Source organism: Polypterus senegalus, unplaced genomic scaffold (assembly GCF_016835505.1).
Source record: "Polypterus senegalus isolate Bchr_013 unplaced genomic scaffold, ASM1683550v1 scaffold_4116, whole genome shotgun sequence".
Classification (NCBI taxonomy): domain Eukaryota; kingdom Metazoa; phylum Chordata; class Cladistia; order Polypteriformes; family Polypteridae; genus Polypterus; species Polypterus senegalus.
This window is the reverse complement of record NW_024378041.1, coordinates 1-6491: the sequence shown is the minus strand read 5'-3', so window position 1 is coordinate 6491 and position 6491 is coordinate 1. Positions and strand designations below refer to the sequence as shown.

The following is a 6491-nucleotide window of genomic DNA, read 5'->3' as shown; positions in this document are numbered from 1 at the left end:
ACTGTGTGTCAAAGTGACATTTTATAACCAACTGAAAGAGTTGCCAGATACACAGTGGAGGAAAGAACTGCAGGTCTCAGAGAACATCACACCTTCATGGAGAGCTTTTTATAAACTCCCGTTACAGAAAAGACTTGGGGATCTGCAGTGGAGGATAATGCACTCGGCCTTAGCCACAAACTCATTTCTGAATATAATTAACGCTTCAGAGACTGACCAGTGCCCGTTCTGTGACACGAGGGAGACCATCTTTCATCTGTTCATTCACTGTGAACGGCTGAGGCCTTTGTTCTTGTTCTTGGATTGTATTCTTAGTGGTTTTGGTTTTGGTCTCTCAAAAATTTATTTTATCTTTGGTATTAACTATAATCAAAAAAATAGGAATAAGTCTGTTCTTGGGAATTTCCTCTTAGGACAGGCCAAGTTGGCAATCCTAAAAACAAGGAGGAATAAAGAGAAAAACATCATGGGGACTGGGACTCTGTTCAAAGTTTTAATTAAAAGTCGACTGAAACTTGAATTCATGTACCATAAACTAACAAACAATTTAGAAATGTTCAGCGACATGTGGGGGACACGACAGGTACTGTGTGCTGTGGAGGGGGGCGAACTGGTGCTCAACTGGGAATGAAAAGTATTGGTGGGCTTCAACAATATGCTCTAATTAATGTGCGGAGTAGGAGGAGTGTAAAGGAGGAGTAGTGGTGGTCTTTGTATTAAAATTAATTGATAACTTTTTTATTTTATGTGCGGAGTAGGAGGAGTGTAAAGGGGGAGTAGTGGTAGTTGTCTGATATATACCTTTTGTTTTATCTTGAAGATTGGGACTGTTTGTCTTATGACTGTGTATATTGTTAATGTTCATAATAAAGGTCATTATAAAAATAAAAAAAAATATCTATCTATCTATCTATCTATCTATCTATCTATCTATCTATCTATCTATCTATCTATCTATCTATCTATCTATCTATCTATATAGTGCCTTTCATCTATCTATCTATCTATCTATCTATCTATCTATCTATCTATCTATCTATCTATTGATTATATAGTGCCTTTCATTCATCTATCTATCTATCTATCTATCTATCTATCTATCTATCTATCTATCTATCTATCTATCTATCTATCTATCTATCTTTTAATTATATAGTGCCTTTCATCCATCTATCTATCTATCTATCTCCCCTCAAACAGGCTGCCATGGGGGGCTTCACTTGTGTCTTCAGAACTAAAAGGATTTGCTTGTGATTTAGGACTGAGCTATGAAGAGACGATTGTTTGGTTTTCTTTTCACATTCTCTCATATTCTGTCTGTTATTATGGGATGTGTTGTTGTTCTTGTGATTTGTTTCCTGATCTTCACAGTTGAGTTAATCCTGGTGGTCCTGACTGCTGAATTCCTGATGATTCTTGTCCTTTTCTGAGCCCCTGACGTGTTCTTCTTGTGATCTTCTGATTCTTTTCTCTTTCGGTGGCCCAGCTGCTGTTCTTCTTGTCTTTTTATTCTTTAATTCTCCGTGTGGTTTGATGTCACTGAGATGTCACTTGTGTCATTTCTAACTCCTACCAGCAGGTGGCGATGCTAGCAGGTCACTCTGCCATTTTGCTCTGAATGGTCAGCTCAGGTCAGAGGAGAGCTGGGAGTGGACAGCAGTGGTCAGCAGTAATGGGGGTCACTTCACAGTCCACTCAGACCACCTCTGTGCCCAGGGGACTGGACTTTGTGATGCTGAGTGTCCATTCAGAGTTCGTCCACTGGCTTTATTACAAATTAGGAGAGAAATAAGAAAACTGAGGTGACCAGCAGTGAGGCCTTTAGTGGACTGAGGTCAGCTGGTCAGTGGCACCGGTCAGCATGTGACGTGTGAGTGTCAGAAGTGTCACATGTCAGTCCTGCCCACCCTGTCCATTATGTCACTGATCACACAGTCAGTCCAGTCTTTGTCACAATAGACAGACAGAGTGTCCTCATCGTCTAAGTGGTCTGACATCAGGAGAGCCCACCATGACAGACACTCGAGTGTCACACTCTCTGATGTCCAGCAGTGACCGGCGTGTCCAACAGGAATCTGTGGATGGGGTCCTGCAAATCAGTCAAAGCCCCTCCATGTGCTGAGTCCTCAGTTACAGACACAAATCCAAGGTGGTCCCTCCACTGTCATCAGCTTTGACAAGTCTGTCTGGACCCCCGAGTGCAGGACACTGTCAGCCTCATGTCCTTCACATTCCTGTCCACATGTCACTTTGAGTGACTTGTCACCAGTCAGTGTGGCAGGAAGGCAGAAGACGCTGTCAGGTATATAGCGCCTTACCTTATAAGGACAGCGGTGGTCTCAGGGTCAAAGTGCATTTCAGTGAAGACGGCGCAGTCATTGAGCCCTTGTGCTGTGTGTCCTTCTGTCTGTCTGTCTGTCTGTCCTCACTCGTCTCTCTTCTTCTCCACAGGTTGTACTCTTGTGGTCTCACCTCGGCCTGCTGCTCAGCTCTCTCCTCGGTCCTCTCGTCTCCAAACTCACGGCTGACTGAACTGTGGCTGAGCAACAACAAGCTGGGAGATTCAGGGGCTCGTCAGCTGAGTGAGGGGCTCAGGAGTGACAACTGTAAATTAACAGACCTGAGGTGAGTAAAGAGGGGGAGGGGTGGGGGTGTGAATGTGTTATCTATCTATCTATCTATCTATCTATCTATCTATCTATCTATCTATCTATCTATCTATCTATCTATCTATCTATCTCTACTTTAATTATATAGTGCCTTTCATCTATCTATCTATCTATCTATCTATCTATCTATCTATCTATCTATCTATCTATCTATCTATCTATCTATCTATCTATTATATAGTGCCTTTCATTTGTCTATCTATCTATCTATCTATATATCTATCTATCTATCTATCTATTGATTATATAGTGCCTTTCATTCATCTATCTATCTATCTATCTATCTATCTATCTATTTATCTATCTATCTATCTATCTATCTATCTATCTATCTATCGATTATATAGTGCCTTTAATCTATCTATCTATCTATCTATCTATCTATCTATCTATCTATCTATCTATCTATCTATCTATCGATTATATAGTGCCTTTCATCTATCCATCTATCTATCTATCTATCTATCTATCTATCTATCTATCTATCTATCTATCTATTGATTATATAGTGCCTTTCATCTATCTATCTATCTATCTATCTATCTATCTATCTATCTATCTATCTATCTATCTATCTATCAATTAAATAGTGCCTTTCATTTATCTTTCTATCTATCTATCTATCTATCTATCTATCTATCTATCTATCTATCTATGTATCGATTATATAGTGCCTTTAATCTATCTATCTATGTATCTATCTATCTATCTATCTATCTATCTATCTATCTATCTATCTATTATATAGTGCCTTTCATCTATCTATCTATCTATCTATCTATCTATATATCTATCTATCTATCTATCTATCTATCTATCTATCTATCTATTATATAGTGCCTTTCATCTATCTATCTATCTATCTATCTATCTATCTATCTATCTATCTATCTATCTATCTATCGATTATATAGTGCCTTTCATATCTATCTATCTATCTATCTATCTATCTATCTATCTATCTATCTATCTATCTATCCATCTATCTATCTATCTATCTATCTATCTATCAAACAGACTGCCATGGGGGGCTTCACTTGTGTCTTCAGAACTAAAAGGATTTGCTTGTGATTTAGGACTGAGCTATGAAGAGACGATTGTTTGGTTTTCTTTTCACATTCTCTCATATTCTGTCTGTTTATTATGGGATGTGTTGTTGTTCTTTTGATTTGTTTCCTGATCTTCACAGTTGAGTTAATCCTGGTGGTCCTGACTGCTGAATTCATGATGATTCTCGTCCTTTTCTGAGCCCCTGACGTGTTCTTCTTGTGATCTTCTGATTCTTTTCTCTTTCGGTGGCCCAGCTGCTGTTCTTCTTCTCTTTTTATTCTTTAATTCTCCATGTGGTTTGATGTCACTGAGATGTCACTTGTGTCATTTCTAACTCCTACCAGCAGGTGGCGATGCTAGCAGGTCACTCTGCCATTTTGCTCTGAATGGTCAGCTCAGGTCAGAGGAGAGCTGGGAGTGGACAGCAGTGGTCAGCAGTAATGGGGGTCACTTCACAGTCCACTCAGACCACCTCTGTGCCCTGGGGACTGGACTTTGTGATGCTGAGTGTCCATTCAGAGTTCGTCCACTGGCTGTATTACAAATTAGGAGAGAAATAAGAAAACTGAGGTGACCAGCAGTGAGGCCTTTAGTGGATTGAGGTCAGCTGGTCAGTGGCACCGGTCAGCATGTGACGTGTGAGTGTCAGAAGTGTCACATGTCAGTCCTGTCCACCCTGTCCATTATGTCACTGATCACACAGTCAGTCCAGTCTTTGTCACAATAGACAGACAGAGGGTCCTCATCGTCTAAGTGGTCTGACATCAGGAGAGCCCACCATGACAGACACTCGAGTGTCACACTCTCTGATGTCCAGCAGTGACCGGCGTGTCTAACAGGAATCTGTGGATGGGGTCCTGCAAATCAGTCAAAGCCCCTCCATGTGCTGAGTCCTCAGTTAGGCACAAATCCAAGGTGGTCCCTCCACTGTCATCAGCTTTGACAAGTCTGTCTGGACCCCCGAGTGCAGGACACTGTCAGCCTCATGTCCTTCACATTCCTATCCACATGTCACTTTGAGTGACTTGTCACCAGTTAGTGTGGCAGGAAGGCAGAAGACGCTGTCAGTTTTATAGCGCCTTACCTTATAAGGACAGCGGTGGTCTCAGGGTCAAAGTGCATTTCAGTGAAGACGGCGCAGTCATTGAGCCCTTGTGCTGTGTGTCCTTCTGTCTGTCTGTCTGTCCTCACTCGTCTCTTCTTCTTCTTCACAGGTTGGGTCTTGTGGTCTCACCTCGGCCTGCTGCTCAGCTCTCTCCTCGGTCCTCTCGTCTCCAAACTCACGGCTGACTGAACTGTGGCTGAGCAACAACAACCTGGGAGATTCAGGGGCTCATCAGCTGAGTGAGGGGCTCAGGAGTGACAACTGTAAATTAGAGACACTGTGGTGAGTAAAGAGGGGGAGGGGTGGGGGTGTGAATGTGTTATTGATGGGCGGGCTGATCACATGACAGCACATGGAGTGACCAGAGTGACAGTGACAAGTGGAGCTGACTGAGGTGACAGACAGGAAGGACAACAAAGATAAGGAGAGACAGACAGAGGAAGATGAGGAGGAGTGTGAGATGGACAAGAAGAAGAAGAAATGGACAGCAGCTGAGTGTCCAGCCAGAGACAGGGGGACAAGGACACGGGGGGATCAGGACAGCAGACAGTGTGGACAGGAGGAGAGGGGGACATGACAGTCTGGGGGCTGAGGGTCATTTGGAACAAACAAGAAAGAGCAGAGCAGCAGACGGGGGGATCAGTGGACAAGAGGAAGAAACAAGATGGAGGATGAGAGACGAGCAGGAGACGAAATGAGAGAAGACATGAGAGTGAGGAGGAGAAGAAGAGAAAATGAAGAGAGACGGAGCACTAGAGACAGACAGGAAGTGACCACAGGGGGACAGAGGGGACAACAGCACGTCAACTGGACATACCACCTTCTTAATGAAATGTGACGCGACCAGCAGGCCTACAGAGGATGTTGACCAATCAGTGAGTGGACTGAGTGACTGACAGGCCGACACACGTCATGTGACTTAGATGAGCACAGACACTGAGAGGAATTCTGGGTGACATCAGGGGGCGTGTCAGTGTGACAGTGCAGTGTGTGTGTGGCGCCCCCTGCTGTTTGTAACTCACACTTGTGTCTCCTCACAGGCTGTCTGGTAACGGGATCAGTGAAAGTGAGAAGAGGAACCTGAGGTCAGTACAGGGGGAGCTGAGGAGGTCTGGACATCAGCTGATTATCTACACATGAGAAGACCAGCAGTGGTGATCAGACTGACCCCCTGTCAGTGACGGAGCCCCCCGTCCCCTCTCCCCTAAATTCTCCTCTTTCTTCTTTTTCTTCTCCTCTCAGCTCTGCTCCTCATTTAATAAACTCTCCGTGTCCCCTCAGCCTGTGTGCTCCTCCTTTAACGTCACTTTTACTTTTAACACCTTGAGACCCTCAACTGGTGGCAAAACCCAAGCAGACTCGGACCTGCAGACCCCCGAGTTTCACCACTAGAGGCAGTAAAGCAGTGGGGGTCATCCTGTAAAAAGCCCCCCAATTTGCCTGTCCCACCGAGGAGCAAAGAGAGGTGGACAGTCCAGCTGTGGGGTGACAGGGGGCCTGAGGCTGTAGTGACACTGGGGACGAGGCTGAGACAAACCCTGGACAGGTCGCTGGTCCATCACAGGACACCATCAGCGCTCGTCTCCATCGTCACTCGGTGTCATTTGAACCCGTGTCTGCTCCGTGTCCCCCAAGTCCTGTCTGCCACCTGCTGATTGTCCCTTTGG

The 6491-nt window shown here is 44.2% G+C and overlaps 1 long non-coding RNA gene across 1 annotated transcript; it reads left to right on the top strand.

Annotated features, from left to right (window-relative positions):
* The first annotated feature begins 1735 nt into the window (after positions 1–1735).
* Positions 1736–6104, top strand: LOC120519532. Its single transcript, XR_005631565.1, has 3 exons — positions 1736–2625; positions 4934–5106; positions 5865–6104. It is a non-coding gene; the product is annotated as an uncharacterized LOC120519532 (long non-coding RNA).
* The last annotated feature ends 387 nt before the right edge of the window (positions 6105–6491 follow it).